Source organism: Erpetoichthys calabaricus, chromosome 15 (genome assembly GCF_900747795.2).
Source record: "Erpetoichthys calabaricus chromosome 15, fErpCal1.3, whole genome shotgun sequence".
NCBI classification, from domain to species: domain Eukaryota; kingdom Metazoa; phylum Chordata; class Cladistia; order Polypteriformes; family Polypteridae; genus Erpetoichthys; species Erpetoichthys calabaricus.
In genome coordinates this window covers 82,147,831-82,175,762 of record NC_041408.2, presented here as the reverse complement: position 1 = coordinate 82,175,762, position 27,932 = coordinate 82,147,831, and the positions used below count along the sequence as shown (strand labels likewise).

Here is a 27,932-nt window from a genome sequence, read left to right as displayed (position 1 = left end):
ATAAATGCATTAAAGTGTTGACATGCCATTCTCAAGTTATAGAAGGCATACGTAATCTTTTTTTTTTTTTCTGTTTTCACAGACTCAGAATGAGAGGTTAACATGATAATGCCTTTTGAAGTAAAGTGTTCCCATGAGCACTGATGTTGCCAAAATACTGTAACATTCTGCATAGAATTACAATATGCAACAATATGTAAACTGTGATTTTTCTAAACTATTTTCTTTCATTTCTTTACTAAAAACTGTAAATATTTTCGAAATATTTACTATATTGTTCCTGCATTAAGGGACAGTGGGGCACTGGTGTGCAAAATAATTATAAACTTACGTTAGTAATTTATTTTTAAAAATGTTTATAATAACCCTCAGCTTTGTCTTAAGCAATTTTTTTTTGAATTTTCTATCTTATGCTTAGTTTTAGCTAGAAAAATACTGCTTTTTGTAGCACGTGAAATTGTCTTCCTGACAGGTACTGCAAGTTTGTTTCTGTCCAATAGGCCTGAACCAATCGGCTCGTCAAGTTTCTGTCTACTTTTAGCATCTGTACTCATGTGCAACCAGAACATTTCTAGTATAGCGATTGGATTTGAAAATCATCACCATGAGGACAGTCTTTTTTTAAAAGCATTGCTATTTATTCATTTTAAACCAAACCCCAAATTTAAGGCTATGCTAGCATGTGACGCTTGTAATTCTCAAAAGGGAGACTGATATTATTTAAGTTAATATAAACAGTACCCAAGCCTGCACGTAGGAAAATTCTGTTATGGACTCATTAGTTTTAATGCCAAAAAACACCTCTGAATGTTTGTGTTTTCTCACCATTAAGATTTAATTTCTATGAGGTATTTAGCTTCCCCTTCCCCTCAAGTTTTTAATTTTCCCTTCATTTTGTATTATACCTAATGCATGCTGCGCACGTGATGAATCTCTCTGTCTCATACTAGCTGTGACTAGACAACCTAAAGCACATACGCAATGGTACTTGCAGGAAGCTGGCAACACTTTTGCAAAATAACACGGTACTTTTTCCCAAATTATGCAGTAATGATTATGAAGTAGCTCAATATCTTTGCAAAGTAACATGATGATAAATGTTTTTGAGTGTTGAGAATAAGCTTGTGTAGTTTTATGTCAAATAGTTTATTTTTTTATTAGATTAGGATTTAGTACCAAATGCTAAAGAGCTGCTTTGAATGGCATGCATCTTGCTTTGAAGTTAACAGAGAAATTGGGAAATGTGCATTCGGCATGATGATCTAAAGACTGTCTTGCACTTACTGGGGTTGTAAGACAAAATTTGAGCTGTAATGAATTTTGCTCAACATGGTGGCACAAGCTAGCTTAGTTTCAATTCTTTTCTGTCCAGCCTTGTTGCTTTTGTAAGATTAAAGGTATCAACTTTTAAAGGAAGAACTCAGCCTGATGTTGCATGTTTGTTTTATTTTACCTGAAGATATTTCTGAACCAAAAATTGTCTGGTTATTACACAAAGCTAGGGACATAAGTGATTTAAAATTGCTTTTAGAATTTTTGTTGCTTATACTGGAATTGAGTGTACATCAGACTTCTAGAATTTGACGTGCAAGTTTAGTAGCAAACTTTTTTCTTGTCAGTATTGCTAATTATTTTAGGTATCTTATTTGTAATGAGCCTCATTTTAGAAGTAATACAAATGACATGTCTTTATACTGTGAAGACTTTTTAAGGCATTACTCTTAACATCTTTTCCACAACCTTTAACTGAAAAGACCCACAAAGGCGTTCTTCTTTTTAGATCGAGACCCCAAAGTCATTCACATAGCACACGAATGAAAGAGGCTAAGTGCTGTTGGAGAGGTCATTCTTTAAGATTACTGTGTGAGCTTGGATGCAGTATAGTGGTGACAGCTAAAGATCTGTAGGCATCTCTTGAATTTGGTAATACATGTGCCTCTAGAAAGACAAAGACTGATTTTAAAATCAACTCCCAAAAAAATGTAACAAGTTATATAAACCACCTGGATGCTCCACCTGAGATAAGGGTTAAACTTTTTTGTAAAATTACTTTGTGTTATATTTAAAGAAAACAAAGCACTGCCTGCTAACACTTGCAGTTTATCTCAGGTATAAAGCATGGTAAAGGGAACATGATAGTGTAGTAGTGCCTAGAAGTCTTGTAGTCAATTAAAGGAAGAATTAATTCCAAAAAAATCTGTTTGATTATGAGGCTTGGCAGTAAGACCAAACACAAGAGTAAAGAATGGCTTAAATGGTGGAAATTCTGCATCTTGAATGATCAGCTTAAAGTGTTGATCCTAGCTGTAATGAAAAACTGTGGCATGATGTGAGGCAACACATCACACACATGGAAATGAGCTGAAATGATTCTGTAAAGATGGATCAGCCAAAATGTTTCTGACCAGCAGTTTCAGGTAGGGATGTTTGGTTGCGGGTTTTGTTGCTGGGGGAGGGATGATGAGGAGGATGGGGGGGGGGTTGGGGGGGGGGTGTTGGGTGTTCGTCCAGATGATAAACAAATACTTTTTTCCTTCTTTTACATTACCCATTTAAAGAGCATATTTAGTAAAGATACAAAAAAATGTTTAGTTTTATGTATGTGTAAGACACATTTAATCAGACTGACCCCATCTATTGTGACTTTTCTTATAACACTATATAGGTACATTAATGTTTTAAAAAATGTTGGGACTTTAAACTAGAATTCACATCCCTAAATGTAATTTTCCTTATGAGACACATGTCCCATTTCATTTTGAAAATATTCTTGAATTTATAGTAGTTTAGAACTACTCACATTTTTGTCATTACCATATAAAAAGTATTAGTATTTTTCTGCTTCAATTAAGCACATAAAATATCAGAAAAATGGCCTTGTGTATGTGAATAATTTACAAATGGACTGCTGTTCCTACTTGGGCTTCGTCCTGCCTTGTACCTTTTGCTGTTAATGTGCCTGATCATGAAGGATCAAAAGTAGACAGTTACTGCATCTCTGCGCTGATCAAAGACTTTCCGTCAGTAGAATCTTTTGCTCTGGCATTAGCTCCTAGGTGAGGACAATACGGTGGGCAACAGCCTTTCATTGAAGAGAAAGAAACAAGTTATGAAAGGGATAAATGAATATTAAGAAATTTAATGTGTGTATTCAAAAAGAGGAGGAGTACCCATCGTTCTGTAGTTTTATTTGTCTCTGTATGCACCAAATGCTCTGTTTTGGTAAGAAGTCTTTTTTCCTACATACATTTCTCATTTGAACAATTCTAGCCCTCAATCAGCTGCAGCCAGTCAATTGACTCTAGAGTAAATGTTCTTGTGTCTGGCTTAGTTGAATTTTTAGGCTACCCCACCCCACATTATATCCACTTTTCACCTGCCCTTGCTTGTTTGCACTCTTAAGCTCTAAGCTCTTCTTTCGTGCTTTAATAATTAGACACTTTGAGAGAGTATCCTAAAACCCAATCTGCTTCCCCTGTCTGATTTCAAATTTATTCAGTCACTCTGACATTCTGGTGTGGCTGGCTTTCTCTTGGCTGTTAAAGGATATTGAATAGACAGGCCTTACCTCTAGTGGGAGTTTTAACTACCTGAATAATTAAGTATTCACATGAAAGTCCTGTCACTTTGTTTCCATTTCCTCTGCCTTCTGTGGTGCTGCTCTAGTCTAATTCTGGCAAACTGAAGTTGTCCATCAGAATAAAATGCTCCCTGTACACATTTGTTTAATGACATTTTAAAGACTTGAATTTTCTATGCTGATGCTGCTTGATGACCTGTTACACGTTTATTTTTTTAAACTAAATATTTTACCACCACTTCCATCTACCCAAGCCTGCAGTGAAGCATTTCAAATCCCCCTTTATCTACAGTGAAGAATTTACTTATTAATGTTCTACTTAAATGTAAAGTCAAATCCACACTTTTCCTAACTCACTGTAGTTGCCTTTCTTTTTCCAAAGTTTTTTTTCTCATTAATAGTCTAAAATAATTACTATCATGATATATTTTATCATCTTTGTGATTAACGGTAATGTTCTTGTTTCTTCCATTGAACTATAATTTAAGAGGTAACTGCATTATTTTTTTTTTAATCTGGTACTTTTGAAAGTATTTTATTTTGAAAGGCAGCTGCTGTTGTCTGTTGAGAGGCTCCTTGCTCATGAAGGATCGACATTGCTGCGTCTCTGCTCAGATCAAAGACTTGTCTGCCAGTAGTATCTTTTGTTCTGGCATTAGCTACTAGCCGAGGACTATACTTTTTATATTTGTGTGCCTTAGTGCTACACCAGCTATGTCTTAGGATCAAAGAATATTTTTGATTCAAGTGCAAGGCCGCTTGAAAGATTACAATATGTACACTTTTGCTTTCTTACTTGAATAAATTGCTTGTTCAAAGTTCTTTTTCCTGTTCTCTTTCTTGTAGTATAACCTTCGAAGTTCTTCAGTTACTTCATGCCATTTTGTAAAAAATGTGAACATAGAGTCACTGCTGGAAACAAAATTTAAAATCCCTAAATTTTTGAATTATTTATTCATCATGATATCATATATTGTCTGTTACAGTAAACAACCCATGTCACATCTTTTACATAGTTCAATTGTTTTAAAAATCTGTTTGAAAATAACTGATGCAGTTGTCTGCAAGGTTGTCAGAGACCACAAAAGGCACCACATTACACAACACAGAACTAAATGTACAGAATACCTTCTCATGAATAACTGCTCTTAATCTGTACAGACACACAACCACATTTTCTTTTTGCAACCTTTTGAATGAAATAACATTTTTCTGAATAATAAAATAGAAGACAGTAGATGGTGGTATTTTATATATCTCAAAAAAATAAAATTTCTTTGGTAGAGGAAATTTTATTGTAGATGTTAATGAAGCATTTTGTTTCACGCGTCAGTAGATGGAAAAAATCTGTTGCCTCATAGTTTAAACCAAGGACATCTCTAGAGATCTCTTTAGTCCAAATATTATTTACTGCCCAAATGTCCTTCTGAAAACACCTAGAAGCCTTATGGCTCTGTATTTTTGCTGAATTTATTTCTCACCACATTAACTCAAAGAAACAAAACAAGTAAGCAAACTTAGATTATAGACCTATAAAAAGACTTTTCCCGAAAGCAGGACAAATTCATAATTATTTTTAACACTTTTAAATTAAAATATTGAAGGCTTAGATACTTTATTTTTCAGGATGAACTTCTAATTTTAAAAGTAAAAGCTTTTTATATTTGGGAAAGTTTTTACATGTAAGTATAATAGAATTTGTCTTTAAAATTTCTAATTGTCAAGTTGAATATTATAACTTTCCTTTCATAATTATTAACATTATTGCATTTTACTTGGGATGTTTCAATTTTATCATTTAAAGGACATTTATTTCTTAATTTTTTAATTTATTTTGTCATGTGTTTTGCATGAGTTAGATTTTATTCTAATAGTCAGATATTTTGTATCTTAAGTTAATATTGGAACAAAAATCTGTATAAAAAATGATGCTCAGGACCATATATGCAATGTGTTTAGAAGGCCCTCAGACCTCTTGTTGCAGCCTTTTTTTTTAAAATCATTTAATTTTTCCCTTGTCAGACAACACTCAATATTCCAGAAAGACAAAGACCAAAACTGTTTTAGGAATTTTTTCAAATGTATTAAAGGAAAAAAAAATCTCTTAGACACAACTTTTCATATCCTTTGCTATGAGACTTCAGATTTGGCTCAAGTGCACCTCTTCTATTTAATATCAGTTTTTGGAGTCAACCCCTGGTCAAAGCAGTTGATTAAACAGATTAGGGACAGCACACACTTTTCTGTGGAAGAGCCCACAGTTGAACAAACTAAGCCTTGAGTTTGATGGAACTGCCTACAGATCTTGGAATCGGGATTCTGCCAAGGAATAGGTCCGGGAAAGGCTAATAAATACATTTCTGCAGTAGTGAAGGTTCCCCAAGAGCATAATGCCTCCATAATTTTTAAATGGAACAAGTCTGGAATATGCACAACTCTTCTGGAACTGGCCAATTATAATTAGCCAAGCAAAGACAACACAAAAGTAGCTTAAGCTCAGCTGTAATCAATGTTCTTGAGTGGCCCAGACTTGAACCCAGCTGAACATCTCTCAAGAGACCTGATAATAGCTGTCCACTGACAGTCTTCATTCAATCTGACACATCTTGGGAGGATCTACAGAGAAAAATATCAGACCCAAGAAGACACCAGGCTGTAATCACTGCCTAAGGTGCTTATGTTTACGAGAATTCATGAAAGCTTGTTTACGTTTTGTCATTCTGGAGTACTGGGAGTGTTTAATGATGGGGAAAAAAGAAACTGTTTTGGGGTCTAGATACTTTCTGAGTTCACTGTATATCACACTACTGATCTTTTTAGTTAGCCAATAAAATGTGTCTTTTTGCTTGACTTTTCTCTACATTCATAATGGCTAACACGGTACAACACCCTAGTACTACACTACTGATTATTAATTTACAGGGTAGTATTGGTTGTCAAGATTGTACTTGTTTTTTGGTTGGTAGACTTAATCCCGAGTGTAAACTTCAAAAAGGTTACAAAGAGCACATAATGAATTGATTATCTGTCACTTTCCTGAGTTTGCTTCATCCAGTTCACCATTTTAAGAAGATCATACCAGCAAGACAGGCAGGAACCAGACCTTGTTTTTAAAAATGATAGGTACACAGGGTTGATATAAACTATATATTACCCATTTGTGAAATAACCTGTGTGCATGAAACAGTAACTTAAACTCATATTCTTTCTATATCCCTATTATTATAAGGACTGATTCTTCTTATTTTTTTTTTTTTTTAATTTCTGTTTCATTTGCTTTGGGCCTGTTTTTTTCAGACTAAATGATTTAACTATGCAAATCAGGCCTCGTTTTTCCAATGCTCTTCCAGAAGGTATCAGATGCAAAGCTGTTTACCACTTACCTGTTAGATATATTGACCTAAATCCATCTAGCCACTTTAGTGGCAGCTGTGCATGCAGGATAAATCAGAAATTGTAACTGAGCATAAATTTGGCATTGATAAAGATTTCCACCAAAAAAGTTTAGTAGTACAAAAATGTAATGAGAGGCTGCACAATATTTAGCATTTTTGCCTCAAAGCTCTGAGACTTTCACATTCCCATCCAAGATCCATTGTTGTCTGCAGCCTGATGTTGCTTAAAAATATAAGCATGACATAAAAATGAGGCACTGATCCTCTGTTGAATTAATCTTATATTTACAACAGGACTATCAAAGCAATAGTTTGTTAATTATATTCTGGTGCATTAACATCCATGTAGTTGAATTGTCTGTCCCAGTTATACTTTATTTTTCAGAGAGTATGTTGTCTTTTGTGATTTGCTCTAAGCTATAATGGTAAAGCTGAATACTTTAAATTGTGTAATGTAATTTGATTTTTTTAATTACTGAGCTTGAGCTCTTTCTAGTGTGTCTTGGTTGTTAAAACGACTAGAGCTCCCATGCTTTTCTGCTAGTTTACCTTCATTTAAATATGATTGTTTTAATGGTTTAATTCCATAGATCAAGAACAGAAGACATGGTAATTAAACTGAACCTAAATTAATTCTTATATATAGGTTTAATCTGGTGATTAGTATAAGAAGGAATTTATTCAGATCATTTAGCATTTGTTTCCACCCTTCAACTTTCTTTTTAAGCCACTGCTACCACAAAATAGCACCTTGTTTTTCATCGATGGGAGTGACAATTCTTTTAGGACACTGAGTGTTGTTGCAGTCACTGTGTACATCCAGATGCAAGATTATTACTCCTGATACTCTCATATGGGTCGTTCTTGTGCCCAATACCATGCTACATTCAAAGCCACTTCATTATTTAGTCTTGTTCGTTCTTCCTCACAGTTAAATTCAACAAGTGTTGCTTGAAATGGCATTGTCTGCACAGTTTGAGAAGCGTATTGCGTCAGAAAGCTAAGTATTTCTAAAGTGGCCACTCAGCAAATTTTACTAACGCATTCAACAGTTTTGTCGATGTATAACATTTAATCTTATCACATTTATTATCCTTGATTTATATATTTATTGCAATCTTTACAATGAAAGCAATTTTTTATGCTGCTTTACTCCCTCACTTGTTTTTTCTTTCTGCTCTTGTGACCACCACGATTTAATGGGTGATTTTGTTATAAGTAAACTCTAAAGATGCATCAGTTTAAGCAGATGAAACTATAACTGACTTGCTGAGTCACCTGAAGTTGTCTAGGTGAGAAAGTGAATGAAAAGGTGGATGCACAAAGGAGGGAGGGATGTAAGGGCTTGCATATCCAGTGAAATAGAGGTTCGTAAAAGAATGATGTGATCAAAACAGGCAGACGTGTCATTTTACTGTTATGCCCGTTTAATTAAAACATTTTTTGATGTGCTAGTGTAGTAATAATACAGATTTAGATAAACCTAAAAGTATGCTGAATTAAATCAAATTAACATCTGTAGTAATAATAAAGTTATAGATAATGCTACCAGTACAGCGAATTAAGAAAACCATTGTAGTAATAAAACAGTCATAGATGATCCTACCAGTCAGTATGCTGAATTAAATAAAAAAAAAAAAAAACGCATATAGCAATAATACAGCTATAGTTAGACCCACCAGTATGTTGAATTAAATAAAATAAGTACCTGTAGTCATAATACAGTTATATATAACCTACCAGTGTACCGAATTAAATGATAATGACACAGGTCTATTTAAATTAGAGTATTGTGCCAAATTAAATAAACACTTGTAGTAATAAGCCAGGTATAGATAGTATATATTTGTTATCTCAGAATATACAAGATCTTTCTAGTTGAATGTTTAATTGAAAGAGACGTTTTTTAATGAGCTGTAAATCTTTACACAATGCAGATTCAACAATAAAATGCACACCGTACAGTCTATCTGTCAAAGTAATGGTTCTGTTTTCAGCATTCTTGTGCATGTACTTGGAGGATGGTTAATAACTTCCACTATGGTGAAAGATGCTGAGGTGAGAATAGATTGATCTGCAAGAAGAAATAAAATGGGTTAAGTGAATTGCATGAGGAACGCATTTATTTGGAGATTGATTTTCATCTGGATGCATGTAAAATTAATTTGCCTTACATCTGAAATGTCTCCAATTACTGTATGTTGAAGCTTTGTTCTCTCATTTGCCTCACATATTTTGCCAATGTTACAGATAAATATCAGTTCACCGTTAAATTTGCTGAAGTGTTGTAATGCTGTGTTAGCCCTATGGTTCTTGCGTTTGTGTTTAAGTTAAGAAAAGACAGGTACGTGTTTGTGTCTTATGTGACACATAGATTATACAATTTAACTCCTTTTACAGCGAGTCAGATTAACTAGTTAGGCTTCTGAAGGTGTAGTCTTATCATTGCCTGCTTCATGCCCATTTGAAGTGAGATAAGATCACATTTTGTTGATTAGCCTTCTGTTCCTTTCACTAGCAAATCAACAGAAGTAATCAAATATGTTACACCTAGAGATTTCTGACTATATAAACATTAGATTTCTATCTTAGAATTATAATGTTTTATTGATCAGTTAATTAAAAGCAGAGCCTAAAATAATTTTTCATACTTGAAACATCTCTAGAGTCAGCAATACCATGCTTCAGAATATATATAAATGTTTTATGGTTTTTTATATACACTAAAAGGTTTACACCTTTGAATGTTATCTTACGGTGCAGCTCTTCAAGTCATTTCTTTTATAAGCTTTTCAATCAAGAATTACATTTTTACGTCAGGGTAGAGACTTCATATTTTTTTTATGTAGTTTAACTAGTTTTTGCACAAGGCAATGCTAATTTCTTGCATTAATCTTGAAATTCTGAATGAGCACATGGCGTGATTTTCATTAGTCACTGCTGTCTGAGCAATCCTTTTGGGATACATTACTGCTCTGTTACATATTCCATCATTGCTATAGTTAAGCCATTAGACAGTAATGCCTGTGAAAGGCAATACTTTTTAATGTCATTCTGAATCTCATTTATTTTAATTGAACTTTTCATCTATATGTAGGATTTGAAGTGAAAGCTCCTTTAAAGAAACACTGCAATTAGAAAGAGTCTTCTGAGACAATAGAACACTTGTTTATTGCTGTGTTCTGAGGTGACATGGGGCATCATTTCTAAGTGTACTGTATATCTTAAATTGTATTTAGTGACATTGGGATATACTGATAAAGCAACGCTGTCTAGATGAGGCTCAAAAATTGATTTTATACTACAGTAAATGCAAGGATTTCATTTCTTTGCTTTGCTGGCTGTTTTCTAAAACAAATATCTTGTTTTTGTTTGTATTTGTTGTGTTTATACAGTACATACATTACTCCTTGTCTCTGTGAGGTTATTTCTCTAGTTTTCCCCTAAAGGTTTTGTATGTTTTGTTAATTGATAATCACAATTTGTCCTTCTGTGGGTGTATTTTTTTGGGTGTGCCCTATAATAGTTTTGTACCTTTTTACGGTTGCTTCCTGGTGCCTCTAATATACCACAGGCCCACCCCCTGCCATGAGTGGTTAAATGTGAGTGACAGAAGAAGCACTTGGTCAAATCTCCGTTTATAAATGAATACACAGGTTGTTCCTTCTGGCTAGGGTCCACTACATTCTCCAAGGATCAATTCTAGGGTCATGCTGCTCAGTTAGGCGACTCATAATGACTCATACATGTATGGTTCTTTCCTCCATATTTTTAAATTCTCTGCTACAATATGTTTATTGTAGTTCACATCCCTATATTTGGTCCACTTCAACACTGCTCACAGGATATGTTATTAATGTATTGTGCAACTGTGACAAGTAATGGTGACATAAAAAAAGTGAGACCAGCACTGTTACAGAAGAAAAGCCCTTACTCAAATCATAAAATTTAGTGTAAAAGCAGCAAGCAATGTTACCCACAGCATTACAACAAAAATTGATTTTCTTTAACTAGAGGCACTGTGCTGATTGCCTTATTTCTAAGAGCTGTTTTTGGCACTTCATAACAATCTTTCACAGGTGCACACATATCTAGATAGGGAGCATGTGACTTAAGGCCACTTAGACCATTTTTCCAGTGATTTTTAGTCGCAACTTTCATTTACATAATCTTGGTGAGTTTGAGCCATTCAGTGGCACGCTTCCGTGAAGGCTAGTCACATATGTGATGTACTCAGGGATTCACTCAGAGTGGCCCATGATTTGCTCCAACAAGGTGTGATTTTTGTCTTTAGTCATAGAGTTGGCCTGATATGCATGAGAGCTGACAAGCCATGAATGCTTATCCCGAAGTACAATGCGTAGAATGCAGCAGTGAGGAATATGCAACTCTGGAAGTGCTAGAGTGTTTTGGACCTCATAACCGAATGAGAAGCTCGTCTGTCTGATGTTTCAAGTTTTTACAAACTACCACAAATGGGGAAAAAAAAAAAAGGGCAGAGAATGCATCTGAACACACCATACCTTTTAACCCTTTGTACAGCACCGGCTCTGTCACACAGCATGCTAATGGCTGTCAGGGAAAGTGGCATGTGTAACTGTGGTGGAAAGTCTTGACACAGTCCAGTGGTTCCCAGTCGTGTAAATTGACATGGCCAGTGAGAATGGCAACTGCATTTGGCAAGTCATATACCCAAATATTAGAGGCCATGTAATATGAGATCGAGTTTAGGACCTAACACTACTGTCAGCTAGTGAGCTTCATTACCAAAGGATTTTCCCGGTTTAGCTAGAATAAAGGAGATGAGTGCATTAATGTGGTTGGCTGATGCACATACTGTAGCTGTGTACTTAAAATGGCACAATGCAGTGTCTGCATAAGTTAGTGCATTGAATCATGTCAAAAATATGGGACAAGTAAATGTGGTGCTATCTGACTTACCCACTTTTGGCGCAACATCATCACCAGTGTATAGGTTTCCAGACGTCAAAGATTTCTAACCCCTCAACATCAACATAATGGTGCTGGATAGTGGTGACATGTAACATGCTGGTTCTCACAGCTTTGTTTGTTTTGGTATAATCTTACTGTTTTTGTTGTTTGAACAGTTTGTTTCCATGGTTGTTGTTGTGATTAACAAGTACCTTTAAACATTTGAGTGAGTATTCAGGATTTGACTTTTATCCTGTTAGTCAATGATAGCTGATCAATATTTATCTACCAACAAGCCCGCGATTCTCGAAAGAATCGCAAATCCAAGAATGGCAATCACTTTCTGTTCCCTCCGATACTTTGAGGGATGAAATATCATGGAGGGTGGGTGCATCCTGGGAAAGTTCATTTAATTAAATAGACATATTTGTACTGAAGAGGTTTCTTTTTGGAGCTGTGACTCATCTGGTTCTGGTGTTTCAGAAGCGCGTTGTAGGCGCCTTCGTTTATTGTTTTTATCCATGCAGTCTCTTTTTTGTTTTTCTATGGCTATGTCGTCAGCGAGAAGTTGTTTGCTGACGGCGACGGATTCGTGTGCTGAAGTGACCATGGCGGTGGATCCTGGCATGGAGGGCTACATTGCTAAACGAACGTGGTATATGCGGTGGTGTGGGTGGTTGCGTTCGGGCGGCTGTACAACCTGGCGTGCACGCTTTACCTCAGGTTTAGTTTACAGGTCGTAGCCATGGTAAAGTTTTCATTTAATTAAATAAACATATTTGTACTAAAGCGGTTTCTTTGTGTGGGCACCTTCGTTCATTGTTTTTATCCATACGGGCTCGTTTACAGGTCGTAGCCATACGAGCTCGTGTTTGTATTACTAATCGTTGAGCTCCTTCCATTTGGAGCCGTGACTCCTTTGCCTATGCTGTGTCAGAAGCGCGTTGTGGGTACGTTCGCTCATTGTGTTTATCCATACAGGCTCGTTTTGTATTTCTGTTAGTTGAGCTCTTTCATTGTGGAGCTGTGACGTCTTTGCTTCTGGTGTGTCTGAAGCGTGTCGTAGGAGCCTCCGTGTATTGTTTTTATCCATGCGGTCTCGTCTTTGTTGTTCTGTGGCTGTGTCGTTAGGTAGAAGTCGTTTACTGTTAGGAAGCATACTCCAACTTACATACACTGACTGCTGGCACAGTGGATTAGAGCAGGTGTAGTTTACAGGTTGTGGTGTTTGGGCGCCATGCACTGACTCTGGGAACTATGGGCTCGGTTTTGTATTACAAATCGTTGAGCTCTTTCCGTTATGTGATTCAAATATGCCACACAGACCGCTGGCACAGTGGATTAGAGCAGGTTTAGTTCACAGGTTGTGTTGTTTGGCTTATCTACAGTCATCACAAGCAGCATGACTCAAGACACTAGGACAAATGAGAAGCATCTAAATGAGGACTGTACGCTGTGGCCAATGTGTGTTTGTGTGTCTTTTTTTTTTTAAATCAGTTTTCAGCTGCTGGATATTAAAATAGAAAATGTTAGCAAAATGGGCATAACGAAAAGATGTAAAAAGATGCTCTATTTCCCTATTTTTGGAAACCTGACTTAATTGTTAAAAACAATTTGATGTCAATACATAATCTTTTTTGTCGGCCATATGGATTTGGCCGAACTGAATTATTACACAGAAATGGAGGAGGTGGCTTGTGTTTTATAGTCAAAAACACCTGGTGCATTGATGTTTAAATTGTATTAACAACTTGGTAATCTGCTGTGCATTAATTAGTAAAGCACATTTTCTATCCAGTGTTTGTTTCTGAATGCTGTCTAATCCTTCCCCAAAACAATTGAGGGATTTTATATATCATTAGTAGGAAAACCACAAATAAGGAATATTTATGCTTGATATCAACATATCCTGTCTTTTGCCCCACCAGGAGTGTTAACACTCTGGATCACTGACCCTTATTAAAGATGATCACCTGATACCACATCTTGCAGCTACTGCTTATAGGTTATGAGATCAAATGGGGTAAGCTGATAGGAAAAGTGCTTCAGTCCTGGACTAAAGAAGTGGAGAAATTGGAACATGTTTAGGGATTCCTAATTCAGTTCAGATGAGTATGCAATTGTCATAACTTGTCGAAAATTGTGTGGATGCTTTATGTAAGCAATCCACATTTCCCAACAAGAAACCGTGGATCACCAGTTATTTACTAGAACATCATAGCAATGTGTTGGCGATGTGAAAACTTACAAAAAAGGGCAAGTGCATGCTGATGAAAGCAATTTAAAATTTCAGTACAGGTTAGATAGATAGATAGATAGATAGATAGATAGATACAAAGATGAAAACTAATTGTAGTAGCACTTGTTGTTCACGTCGAACCTCATGTGAGTTTACGGGTCCCATGGATTACAAGTTAATGACAAATCTAGTCACATTCACATTTTCTTGCCTAGATAAACTTACTGCTTTTCTATGCTGGCGTGTGGCTGCCTTCTGTTCAGAATATACATAACCCATGCTGTCTTATTAGAAAGGCAAAGTGTATTCAAGATTTCAGTCTTCCCTTCTTTCTCTCAGTTCTTATACCAGTAGATTCAGAGATAGAGAGAGAGAAAGAGATGTTATCCACAAGTTTGAGAGGCTATTCAGCAGCCGCTCATACAGACACATAAAATGTTCCCGTATATATAAACTGCATTTAGTGTTTGCTGTTGTACTCATTGTCTTGTTTTTGATCTCATCATGGTATTGTATTACTGTCACTAATCTGAGAGGGACATGCAAGTGAGAATTTCATTGTACAATAAAGCTTTTTATAAAGTATCAGAATTGTGTAAATTCTTAAAACACTCCAATCTTGATGCCTAAAAGTGCATAGGAGAAACATAATACACACAAGAGTGTATGTTGTATATTCTTTGGAATGGTTTGTGGTATGCATAAGTTGTCATTTTTATGCTATTGACCACCCTGTCAAGAGAGAGAAGTAAGCCAAAGATCCTTTTGACCATTTAAGGATTCTTCATCCACCATAGATGATTATGTGACTGTCATGTTCACTTTGTTTCACCTTATTGTGCTCTGCACTTTTAATGTTTTTCGTGGCTTTGTAGACCCTCACTAATTCATGGCCCCTTTTTGAATTGATGTGTTACTTTTGTAAGAGTAGGGTTGTGTGTGTGTGTGTGTGTTTGGTAGATTTCTGTCTAGTTTTGAACTGCTAACATTTAAATGTTCTTCATTCACAAACTGACATAAGGATTGATTTATTACGTGACCTTTGAAAAATGTATAATACTGAATAGATATCCAACTATATATTTATAACAGCATTATTTAAATAAAGTGCTCACTTTCTTACAACACATGCATCACTTTCCAGATTTTAATTTTATGATTGTTAGGTAAAGGGATAAAGTGAGAGAGTCAGTGGTTAATACTGTGTGTGTGTGTGTGTGTGTGTGTGTGTGTGTGTATGTATGTATGTATGTATGTATGTATGTGTGTGTGTGTGTGTATATATATATATATATATATATATATATGTGTGTGTGTATATATATATATATATATATATATATATATATATATATATATATATATATGTATATATATATATATATATATATATATGTATAATATGTGTATATGTGTGTATATATATATATATATATATATATATATGTGTGTGTATGTGTATACACATTGTTTATATATAAATTGTATGTGTAACAACGTGCCATGAACCTTTATACATCTATTCATCTACTCTCTCTCATATATGGACGTCGTATATATACATAAATAAAAAATGTACACACACATTTACTGTATATAAAATACTTGAACCTGCATGCACATTTTCCTCTGCCTTTTTTCTGTCTGAATTCATTAAAAAAATTTGCATGTAAATTCCTTGAGTCAGATATGTTTTCATGTTTGATAATGTTGATTTAGACTTCAAAACATGTTGACAGTTTGGATGCCCATGAGCGATGGGTAAATATATAAAAAGTGACAGCAGTTGAAAGGTTATTTAAAAAAAAAAAACAAATCCTTTTGAAGGTGCTTGTGATTAATACCAGCCAGTTGTTAGTATTTGTTTGAAACACATGAAGAGAGGCTTCTATTAAATATTAGAGTGGTGTGGCCAGGCCAGTCAAGTACAGTTGTCGTTTAGGTGTCTCTTTTTTCTGGATTTCCTGCCATAGTTTATATAATTTAATAATTGGAACAGGTTTGCAGTTGTTGTTTAGGTGTCTATATTCCAAAGTCTTTATTTTTCTGGGTTTCTTGTCACGTTTTTATATAATATATATATATATATATATATATATATATATATATATATATATAGAACTGGTTTGCAATACTGTAGTTATAATGTAATATAACAGAATTTCTATGATTCATGCACATTTTTTACCTAAAGAAGCTTAGCATCATTTAATACTTTTAAAATAATTTATTTTGAAAAGTGTTACTTTTTTTATACTGTCTTGTATGATGTATTTATTATCAAATGTTTTTAAGTGTTCTTTATTTTTATTGTTTAAGTACAACAGGATTTTTGCTGACTTGTTTTTTGTTTATAAACATTCAGGCCAGTCTAGGTAGTCAAGGGAACAAAGAGAAAATATTTTTTTTTTAATTAAGAATTTTTTTTTATTAATAGTCTTACATTTTTTCACGAAGTAGATAAATACATATATTGTATACAGGAGTTAGCAGTGCGGCACACTGTAGAGTTCAGTCAAAGGCATTTTGTTTAAGGTTTCCCAGTGTCTAGACACAAGCAACTGCTGCTAAGACACCATTTTAACAAGGTTTGCTATGTATTGTGGGATTTCAGTACAGTACCATCTGGATTGGTCATCACATGTGCTATGCATTGATCTGCAGTAGGCACACGGATGGTTATTTAACTTGTTTTCCTTTTATTTCACTATAATCCCTGCTTATCACTTAATCCACAATTAGCAAAATATTTTTTGAAAGATTCCCAGATAGTAGAGCTATTATGACTTTATGGTTGCCACTTTGATGAAACTCAGTTTCCTCAGTGTTCAGTTGTACGGTTATTGCAGCTGTCTTTACTTCACAAACTTGAGTCATATAAAGTATGTCATACAAATGGAGTGAAAACTGAAATCTGGAGCGCTTTTAGCAACATTTATTATTAGCATTGAGAATACTTCCATTGAGCATAACTCCTACAAGGTTACCCTTACTAAATGAACAGCAACAGCAGCTTATACAATAGTAATGAGTTTTAAAAAAGTAATGTTTTTTGACCTGTAATTTAAGGAGGTTTTTACAGGTTCTGCATTGCAGGCTTGCTTACTATTTTTCTAAAATGGTACATTATCAACATTTGTGACTCTAACCACTATCACATTTGAAATGTGTAAGTAATGTGCTGATCTTGGATTTATTAGCCTTGGTAAAAGATAATTACACCATTTCACTGATTGCACTTGTAAAACACATCAGAAGAATCAAATGGATACATCCAACTAAATGTAATAATATTTATATTTTTACTATAAAAATATATTTATATTTAGAATTTTAAAAAAGTGTCATTAATTTGCTTAAAATTGAAAATATGTATCATTTGCCTTATCTGAACTGGAAGATCCTCACTAACTTGCTTGAAGCATCATATTATTGAGTAATCATATTTTAATATATTTCATTATAAAGTAAAAAATAAAGTTTCACAAACTTGACCGGCCATTACTTTAATTCTTGCTAATTATGTACTTGTGTGATGTAACAGAATTATCCAGTGTTGTTGTAAGTATAAATTATAGAGCTCAGTGTTGACGCTCAATATTTAGGAAAGACTGCCTGGAGAAGACATTTATCTAGTTCACAATTCTGTGTTCATCCTCATCTTTTCCATTTTTCTTACTTGCTGTATATTCCAAAATATTCCATTGGCATGTTTGTTTTCCCTTCCAGGCACAAAAGAAGGCGAAGGTAATGTTCCAAGGATAACAATATATATATATATATATATATATATATATATAATGAGAGAGAGAGAGAGGTTATTTATCTTCATTCGGTCTTATATCCTTCCATTTTTCACCACCCAAGAGTATGTCGTAATTATCTGGTTACTCCATGGGGCAGAAGTATTTTTTTTTTCATTTTGTAGTTTGATTTAGTTGTTAACAGCTTCTCCTCAGTGTCATTACCAGGGGTTTCCACCGGTGTTTAATTGATATTCCCATGATTCTTGCTGCAGCCTCACTGGGAAGCCTGGCTGTTCAACAGTCTAAATCACTGCTTCTTTGAAATCGTTCTTGTCTAGTATAGGCTGTGATATTTTTTTCCCCAGCTGGTCCTGTAAGAGTGCCTCTGCTTCAGAAGGTGGTGTATATGTACACAAACACAATCACAAACAGATTGAGCACAGTACCAATGATGCCCAGCATGGCCAAGACAGATTCCTCTTTTTCTTCTTTCTCTTCAAGACGTCTTATCTCATGTAATGTTACAGCAGAGGTGCCCATTTTCTTACAAAGTAATTTTAATAGAGCCCTGATGGTTATCTAGGAAGAATTTTAGAAGTTAAAATCCTGTATTGAAAAGGTATAAGGTGTAACAAAAAGGTATTCTATAATGATGTTCTACCAAGTAATCATCATGTATTCATAATCTGCTCGCATTTAGTTTAAAGACTGTCTGCAGCGTGCTGTGTTAGTCCATCTTTATCAGCTACACGAGCAGGTTATGAGAAATTTGTCATTAATGCTCTTTACTAAAATGCAATATTTCACAGTATTCATCTTTCATTTGAAAAGGTAATTTTTAATATATCTGATACGTAAAGCAGTCATTCCAACACGCCCCCTTTCTGCAGTACATTATTCATATTCCAGTATGCTCCCTGAAAATTATAGGCTTAAAATTGTGGGAGGGAGCAGACTTTTTCATTATAATATAATATTGCATATTTATCAGCCCCTGTTTGCATTATACCATATACTTAAAAATCTTATTCAGATTTTTCTATGAAAATAATTTTTCCTTCTTGCTTCCCCTTCTCTCTGTTGCATGTAGATAAACAAAGAGATTCTGTAAGAACATACAAATCAAATAATCTCTCAAATTCATTAGCCAAAAAGATTCTCATTTAATCAACTCCGCCTCTTCTACCTTGATTGAAATAACACATTTTCATCTCCTTTCCTGTACAGTTTGTTAATAATTCATGCAAAGCAAGATATCTAGTGCTGAAAGAGATCTAAAAGACTGTTGCATTTCTAATTAACCACGCTCATAGGAGGAGCAGAAAAATAAAGACATCTTTCTTTTTTAAAAAAAATATCCCTGAAATGCTACACTGCATTTCAAGGAGACAAAATATAGAAAAGTTTCTTACCATAGACTGCATCAGGAATAAAATGACATTGTGCATGCTTCGGAGTCCACTGCAAGAATGTGGATTAGATTTGTATCTTCATGGAGCGATCTACTCTGTATGGGGAGGAGGGCTGAAAGCAAGACAATAGCTCAGCAGTCCCAGTGAAAAGAAAAATGGCTTATGTGCATTCAGAACACCAGGCAAGACATCGATAATTCTGTAAGACTAAATGATGTGAAGAGCTGACCTCTTTCAAAACTGATCCTTTGGTAAATTTTTGCCCTCTTTGTAGCTTTCACATTTGAATTCCTTTTGTTCTGGGTTTCTAGAAATGACTTCTCTTTCCTTATCCATTACTGTTTTTAAGCAATCAGTGTCTCCCTTTGTTCTGAGATGCTAACACCCATAAGATCCATATTCTCTTTATGAACTCTGTGTCCAAAATACATCTCTGTGTCCAAAATCAGCTTGTTCCGGGTTGCATGCTGTGCCTTGCAGCAGGGTCTTAGAGTGGGGGTGGGGAGTGTGAGGTATAAAAAAAAAGAGGGGGGGGGGGTGGAGAGAGAGAGAGAGAGAGAGCGAGCGCAAAATAATGTAATATATTTACAGAGTGTCACAGCTGTCCAGCCTGGGAAAAGAAACTGGTTTATTAAATAGCATATATTCCCAGTGCACTGCATCTGCAAGCAAGTAATTCCGTGTTTGACCTCGCCATTCCAGACAACTCTTAGCAATGCATAATAACTTAGCAGCTTGTTTGCATGGGAGCTGGAAGGTGACAATGATTTCAGTTGCATTATGTAGTGACATTGATTAAAAGCACTTTTGGCAATGTCAAGTTGAGGAGTAAAATATTGAGTACAACATATTGAATCTTGATAGACAAAAAGCATTCCTTAGCCTGTAAGGGGAAGAGGGAGTTGTTGAGGCGATTACTTCCTTGACATAAAATTATGGATTACGGGTAACTCTGTCTTTTGAGATTCTTTGTGTTTAATCATTTTTAGGGTGACTACATTCATTTAGTAGAACCGTAAATTGAGGTGGCAGATTAAAATAAAGAGTCCCATCCCCCAACCCTTTCATTTGAACCTGCATACATGCAGTTGAATTTCTTTCAGTTTATCGTCATTGTACCATACGAGACAATGATAGATGTTTTCTGGCTTGTCTTTCTTGTTCAGAAGCCATAACATTACAGCCATAATACAGTGTAGTGACACAGAGACAAATTACTAAACAGAGAAAATGGCAGTAGATATCAATTGATGTGTAATAAGTCAAATTAAATCTACATTAACTTGGCCTGTTGTGAGCAAGTGTGGGTTTATGCAAGTGCATGGCCTGCAGTTACACTGTATAGAATCTGCAGGTATTGCTACAGCAATAAACCCAAGAGCCACATGATGGTGTGAAGAAGTACACTTCTACAATGAAACACCATAAATGAGCCATAAACAAAACAAGGAAAGAATTGGGGCGCCTCCACATTAAACCCCCATGTTAATTGATAGGTTAAAAAAGAAAAACATGAATATCAAGAAACTAAAAGGTCAGAAACCGTTGGACAAGTACTTAGGCTTATTGCTATCACAAGGTCGGAGCTCCCTCTCTGGCCTCTTCCGGTGTCGGTCAGTTTTAATATATCTTGGAACACAGAGGAAATAATAATAATAATTCATTACATTTATATAACACTTTTCTCAGTACTCAAAGCGCTATCCACACAGGGAGGAACCGGGAAGCAAACCCACAATCTTGAAATGACCTCACTTGGCTTCTGAGCACTCTTGAGAACTGCAGAGAAAAATGGGACAAGACATTAGCGACTGCGTCCTCTCTTGGCATTTGTGTCTGACAATTATTTATTTTTTGTATTGAACATTTTTCTTAGCTCCAAATACAACATGTTCCTTTGTGTAACTTCATTTTGTTTATGTTTGGTTTAATTCCCTTGTATTCTTTAGGAGCTTGCATTCTCCCAGTGGACCAAGTATTCTTGGTCTACTTTTTGACTTTGTATTTTCACAGTGCTGTTAGGGACTTGCTAGCAGGTAAGGGACTTGTATTCAAATTTATGTCATAGTAGGAATGTGGTCTTGTGGTTCCAATTGTAGGTTTAATCCCTGCCACTGACTTACTTTGTGATTTTGAGCAGGTCACCTCATCTGCCAGGAGTCCAGGTATTTAATAAGGATTTCTATGACTGGTGTCCAGAGATGGGTTACCAGTCTCACACACACAATCAATCACTTTGGGCCAATTTATATTCACTGGTTATTCTAACCACATTGTCTTTAGAACATAAAAGGTAAACTTTTATGAAGGACTATTTGAAAATCTCACAAAATAAGACAAGGAATGTGATTTCAAGGCTAATTGATTTAGAAAGATACATACTTTCTAAAAAGAAAAACATGACTATCAAGAAACGTAAAGGTCAGAAACCGTTGGACAAGTGCTTAGGCTTATTGCTATCACAAGGTAGGAGCTCCCTCTCCTGTCCTCTGTGGTCCAATAATGAATGGCCTCTTCCGGTGTCTTGTCAGTTTTAATATATCTTGGAGCACAGAGGAAGTGACCTCACTTGTCTTCTGAACGCTCTTAACTGCAGAGAAATCTAACCACATTGTCTTTGGAACATAAGAGGTAAACTTTTATGAAGATCTTTTATGAAGGACTGTTTGAAAATCTTACAAAATAAGACCAGGAATGTGGTTTGAAACTAAGACTTTGGAAGCACTAACAACTTTTGTTACTGTGATTTCAAGGCTAATTGATTTAGAAAGATGCAGACTTTCTCTGACTGTTTATTAATATTTTTGTTGTGTGTACATTTATGTCATTGCTAGCTGAACTACCTGGAATTGCCCAAGTATAAATAAACTCTGGGAAAATTTGTCTCTTTGAATGGAACATTCACAAACATAAACTTTGCCGAAACAAAAAGACGTACCTTTAGACAAAAGCTATAAATCTGTTAGTCAGCGGCGAATTAATAGAGAAGAAAACACTACATACCTGTGGCTGATGAGATTCCCCTTTGATGTGTGTGATGATGATCTTTTCCTCACCTCAGTGCCAGTGCACTTCCTCTAACTGATGGAAATTACAGTCCCTATGTTGGTGCTTTATTTTGTGCGTCATCCCCATGTCAGTGCTGGATCCCCCTAATACCTTCCCCCCCGACCCCCCACCTTATAACCCCTCTTCACAATATAACCCTAGATTTTAAGTTGGACCAACATTAAGGCACATGCAGAATTCTGTATGAAAAAAAATTGGTTCAACCATTTGTCTGTATTTAACAAAGAAACAAACATATAAACACCTTTTGATTTTATTTATATATCATCTAAAGTCTTATTTTTAAATTGTACTATTTATTGACCAGACACAGACCGAGTAGTGGGTCAAGCATTCATTCTGTTGCGTCATAGATCCATCGTCCAGAGTTCCATGTCTATAACTAGTTGTTATCTTTGGGGTATGTACTTGTTCTCCAAGTGTGTATGTGTGTGTCTGTCTCTATCTGGGGGAACACACCCCTTATGATATGGATTTCAGATGTTACGTGATGATCAAATACATAAGGAAGAAAGTAAAGGTAGCTAATTATGTATTATATTTTACTGTCGATATGATTTCTGCCCATTTGTTTTCTGAATCCATGTCCTTCACTGTAAGGCTACATACAGCTGCGTTCTGTCCCAGAAGTGTATGCAAAGCAGGACCCAAAAACTGATCGGAACTGATGTCTATCAAAGGGCAGGGCCTACATCCAACTCACTCACCTCCAGCCAGTTTAGAACTGACAGACTACATAACATGCATGCGTTTGGGTTGAAGTGGAAAACTCTACTTAGAATTTGCATAGGATTGAATTTATTGAGAGAGTCCTATTCATGGATACTAAGTGGCAAAAGATTGAAGACAGATGGTTGATGCTTTTTACGTCCAGGGGGAAATAAGAGTCTGACGCTGCATAAGCAAACCATTGTTATATTTTATTATGCATAGCCATTGTCTATTGTATGGTTTTACAAAACTCACAGGAGGAATAACTCACTAAGAGGGTTACCTGTGGCATGGTTTTCACATTCACTTGGGAAAACAGAATTTCATTAAATGTCTGCTGTTATCATTGAAAAATTCAACTCTGTTTTATATTTTAGCTGAACACTTCTGATAGCTTGACATCAATTAATATTCATTTTGTAATACATATTTTTGAAAGTATTTTTAATATAAGATATGAATTGTTGGTCAGTGATGATAGTTGAGGGCAGTTTAGTAGTGCTTCTGACAAGAACTAGAACAGATGTTTTAGGCTATTTGTGTATCATAATGAAACTTGGGTTCATACCTAGCATTTATCATTTGTATCCATGTTTCTGTAAATCTGCATACAAAGTATTTTATATGAGGTCCAGAATCCTGTTTCTAACATGACCTTATTTGAAATCTTTCTTTTAATGTATGTATTTCTTCTTAACTTCATTATTCTCGGCAGGAAAGCTCCTTTTGACTTGTTAACTGATTGTACATTAAGACTCATGACTTTAAACTAAAATGTGTCAAAATTACATATATCCTTGCAAAACCAAATCTGAGGCTTTTTTAAACATCTCAACCAATCCTTAAAGTAGATAAAATTTTCTGATTTGAGGATTAATAAATACATTCTGTTGTGTCTCCATACATTCAAGCAAATATAAGCCTTAAGCATAATTATAATTAGGTACACCAAAATGTGCTTCTACAGCTTGTGCAAGGCAACAGCAGTTTTGAGAGAAAATAAAATCAGGAGATGACACAGAGAAGTCAGAATTCATGCAGGCTCATAACCAGGAAGACAATAATTACATAACAGCTCGAAATATAGTCAGAATCAGCATCGGAGAACAGAGCGGCAAGTCATAAGCCAAGAAGGGTTCAGGTAACCAGACGCAAGAAACAAGAGACATAAATCGTAATCTGAGGACTGGGAAAAAAATGTAAGACAATCAAAAATTAATAATATGAAATAATGGCAAATATTTTCCTTTCACAAATCCAAATCTTCGAAAATAAGGTATACTTTGCAATGGCTTTTTTGAAGTGTCATGCTAGCGTCATCATGACATGCCACCTTGGGAAATAGTCTTCCAGTAATGGGGCTTGCGTCTTACCAGTCAGTCTCCAACATGGTGGCTTCCATAAGGAAACCAATACAGTGCCGCTGACGAACATGAATTGTTTTTAATAATGTTAAAAAGACAAGCAAAAGGCGAATATAAGTAAAAGTAGGTTCTTTGTGTGGGATTGTTGGTGCTAGAAAAAGGAAGGAAAATATAGCAGTAGATTTAATTCCAAGATTCTGATTTTGAATGTTTCTTCTGAATGCAAGTATGGTTCTCCATTTATTAAACTTCTTTGCTTAAAATTAATATTTTCTTTAGACTAATAAAAGGCAAATTACAACAGATTTGTTTAGTGGTTCATAATTTGACCTCTGCCATTTAAAAAAAATCCAAAAACTTAAACATAGACAGTCTTTGTTTATGTATAGATACATTAACCGCTGACCATAAGTCCGTGTTATCATTAAATCAATTAAGGCGTATCCCATGTCTGTCTTACAGGAAAACACAAGACCATCAGTGTCATTTCAAATGGTGAATTGCAGCTGGACAATGATGAAATTCCACTATATTACTATAAAAGAAACAAAAAATATCAGAACTTCGAATGACCTATTTAAAATATAGGCATAAACCCTTTAAGGATCTTGTTTAGGCAAATGGGGTGAGCAGCATAGGCCAGAAAGCCCTGCAAAATCAAGAGTTAAAGCAGTTCTTTAAAGGATGTAAACTATTAATTCTTAAAGGAATGTTTTATTCAAGCCATCATTCCTTAATGTTTCATTTGCTAAATTGTTACTAAAATATATTACGATTTGCTCAGAATTTTCTAAATGATGACATATGCTTAACTATAAAATCTAAATGCAGTGTACATATTTATTTACCACGGTTTTTTTGCACAGATTTTGCTTCCTGTATCAACAACTGTTTGTTAAATTTAATTTACAGTACTTTTTTCTTATATATTTACTTGAGCACTTGAGTTCTACCCACAGTTACAAATCTTCTATTTAATAAAACACGGCGGTCATTGTGTGTCCAGTCCCACTGAGTAGTCTGATTGAACATTTTGACTTTGTTGTGATTTTTCAGTTTGGCTTTGTGAAGGGGCATGCTGAGAGATTTTTTTCTTCAAAAATGGAAAGTACAAAACCGCTCAGGAGGTGAGAAAGGCACCTCGAAAATAATGGCAGTCTGAAAAGCAGACGTTACGGCAGTGCACTTGAGAACAGAAGCACCAGTAACGAGATGTTCAGACACACGCAAACACAGAGGAAAGGCACTGAATGTACATGTAGGGCAAGAAATCAGCAAATATTTTTTTTTATTATATTACCTGTCTCTAACATGTACTGTGGCTAGTAAGATATAATTAAAACATATATTATGTCAAAGACAAAAAAGCAAATTTTTTCCTAAGTTTTCATTAACTGATGTAAAATGCTTTATTATATTACTTGTATTTTCAGCTAAATGAAATGTTACTGAACTACTTGTTGTAACACACTAGCTGTTGTTGTTACCCACGCTCAATGTCCTGTCTCAAAGTGATAAACAAAGTACATACATCAGTGTTATTCTAAATGCTACTGCTCTGACTCGTGCCTAGCAGTTCTTGCAATAATTATTGCAAACTATCATAAATGAAATGGCATTCAATATTTTCATAAATAACAATTCATTTTACACTCACTCAAATGCACATACAGTGCATCCGGAAAGTATTCACAGCACATCACTTTTTCCACATTTTGTTATGTTACAGCCTTATTCCAAAATGGATTAAATTCATTTTTTTTCCTCAGAATTCTACACACAACACCCCATAATGACAACGTGAAAAAAGTTTACTTGAGGTTTTTGCAAATTTGTTAAAAATAAAAAAACTGAGAAATCCCGTGTACATAAGTATTCACAGCCTTTGCTCAATACTTTGTTGATGCACCTTTGGCAGCAATTCCAGCCTCAAGTCTTTTTGAATATGATGCCACAAGCTTGGCACACCTATCCTTGGCCAGTTGCATCCATTCCTCTTTGCAGCACCTCTCAAGCTCCATCAGGTTGGATGGGAAGCGTCGGTGCACAGCCATTTTAAGATCTCTCCAGAGATGTTCAATCAGATTCAAGTCTGGGCTCTGGCTGGGCCACTCAAGGACATTCACAGAGTTGTCCTGAAGCCACTCCTTTGATATCTTGGCTGTGTGCTTAGGGTTGTTGTCCTGCTGAAAGATGAACCGTCGCCCCAGTCTGAGGTCAAGAGCGCTCTGGAGCAGGTTTTCATCCAGGATGTCTCTGTACATTGCTGCCGTCATCTTTCCCTTTATCCTGACTAGTCTCCCAGTCCCTGCCGCTGAAAAACATCCCCACAGCATGATGCTGCCACCACCATGCTTCACTGTAGGGATGGTATTGGCCTGGTGATGAGCGGTGCCTGGTTTCCTCCAAACGTGATGCCTGGCATTCACACTAAAGAGTTCAATCTTTGTCTCATCAGACCAGAGAATTTTCTTTGTCATGGTCTGAGAGTCCTTCAGGTGCCTTTTGGCAAACTCCAGGCGGGCTGCCATGTGCCTTTTAATAAGGAGTGGCCACTCTACCATACAGGCCTGATTGGTGGATTGCTGCAGAGATGGTTGTCCTTCTGGAAGGTTCTCCTCTCTCCACAGAGGACCTCTGAAGCTCTGACAGAGTGACCATCGGGTTCTTGGTCACCTCCCTGACTAAGGCCCTTATCCCCCGATCGCTCAGTTTAGATGGCCGGCCAGCTCTAGGAAGAGTCCTGGTGGTTTCGAACTTCTTCCACTTATGGATGATGGAGGCCACTGTGCTCATTGGGACCTTGGTTTGTGCTCTGACATGAACTGTCAACTGTGGGACCTTATATAGACAAGTGTGTGCCTTTCCAAATCATGTCCAATCAATTGAATTTACCACAGGTGGACTCCAATTAAGCTGCAGAAACATCTCAAGGATGATCAGGGAAAACAGGATGCACCTGAGCTCAATTTTGAGCTTCATGGCAAAGGCTGTGAATACTTATGTACATGTGCTTTCTCAATTGTTTTATTTTTAATAAATTTGCAAAAACCTCAAGTAAACTTTTTTCACGTTGTCATTATGGGGTGTTGTGTGTAGAATTCTGAGGAAAAAAATGAATTTAATCCATTTTAGAATAAGGCTGTAACATAACAACATGTGGAAAAAGTGATGCGCTGTGAATACTTTCCGGATGCACTGTACTTTCTTTCTCACTCACTACTGATGTCAATCAGTGGGTCTTAAGGTTTCTGTCAGGACAGGCAACAAAATTTTGGCCTCTGCTCCTTACAGCTATCTTCCACTGTCCACATCGTGAACATACACCATTCAGACACTAATATCCCTGTCCAGTCATGAGATGAAGAAAAGATTTCTCTGGATGTGGAAGTTGAGCTTATTCTGAGTAGTCTCAGTCTGTCGTCATTCCTCCTGCATTGTATGATGCATTGGGCAGTAAGTGTTTTCCATCAAGTCCAGTCTA

General features: G+C 35.7%; 1 protein-coding gene and 1 long non-coding RNA gene across 2 annotated transcripts in view; one reads left to right on the top strand and one right to left on the bottom strand.

Annotated features, from left to right (window-relative positions):
* Window positions 1–27,932, top strand: part of birc6 (baculoviral IAP repeat containing 6) — a 255,776-nt gene that overhangs the window by 172,314 nt on the left and 55,530 nt on the right.
* On the bottom strand, window positions 17,830–19,839 carry LOC127525915 (uncharacterized). Its single transcript, XR_007933538.1, has 2 exons — window positions 19,305–19,839; window positions 17,830–18,471 (listed from the first exon to the last, which is right to left on the bottom strand). It is a non-coding gene; the product is annotated as an uncharacterized LOC127525915 (long non-coding RNA).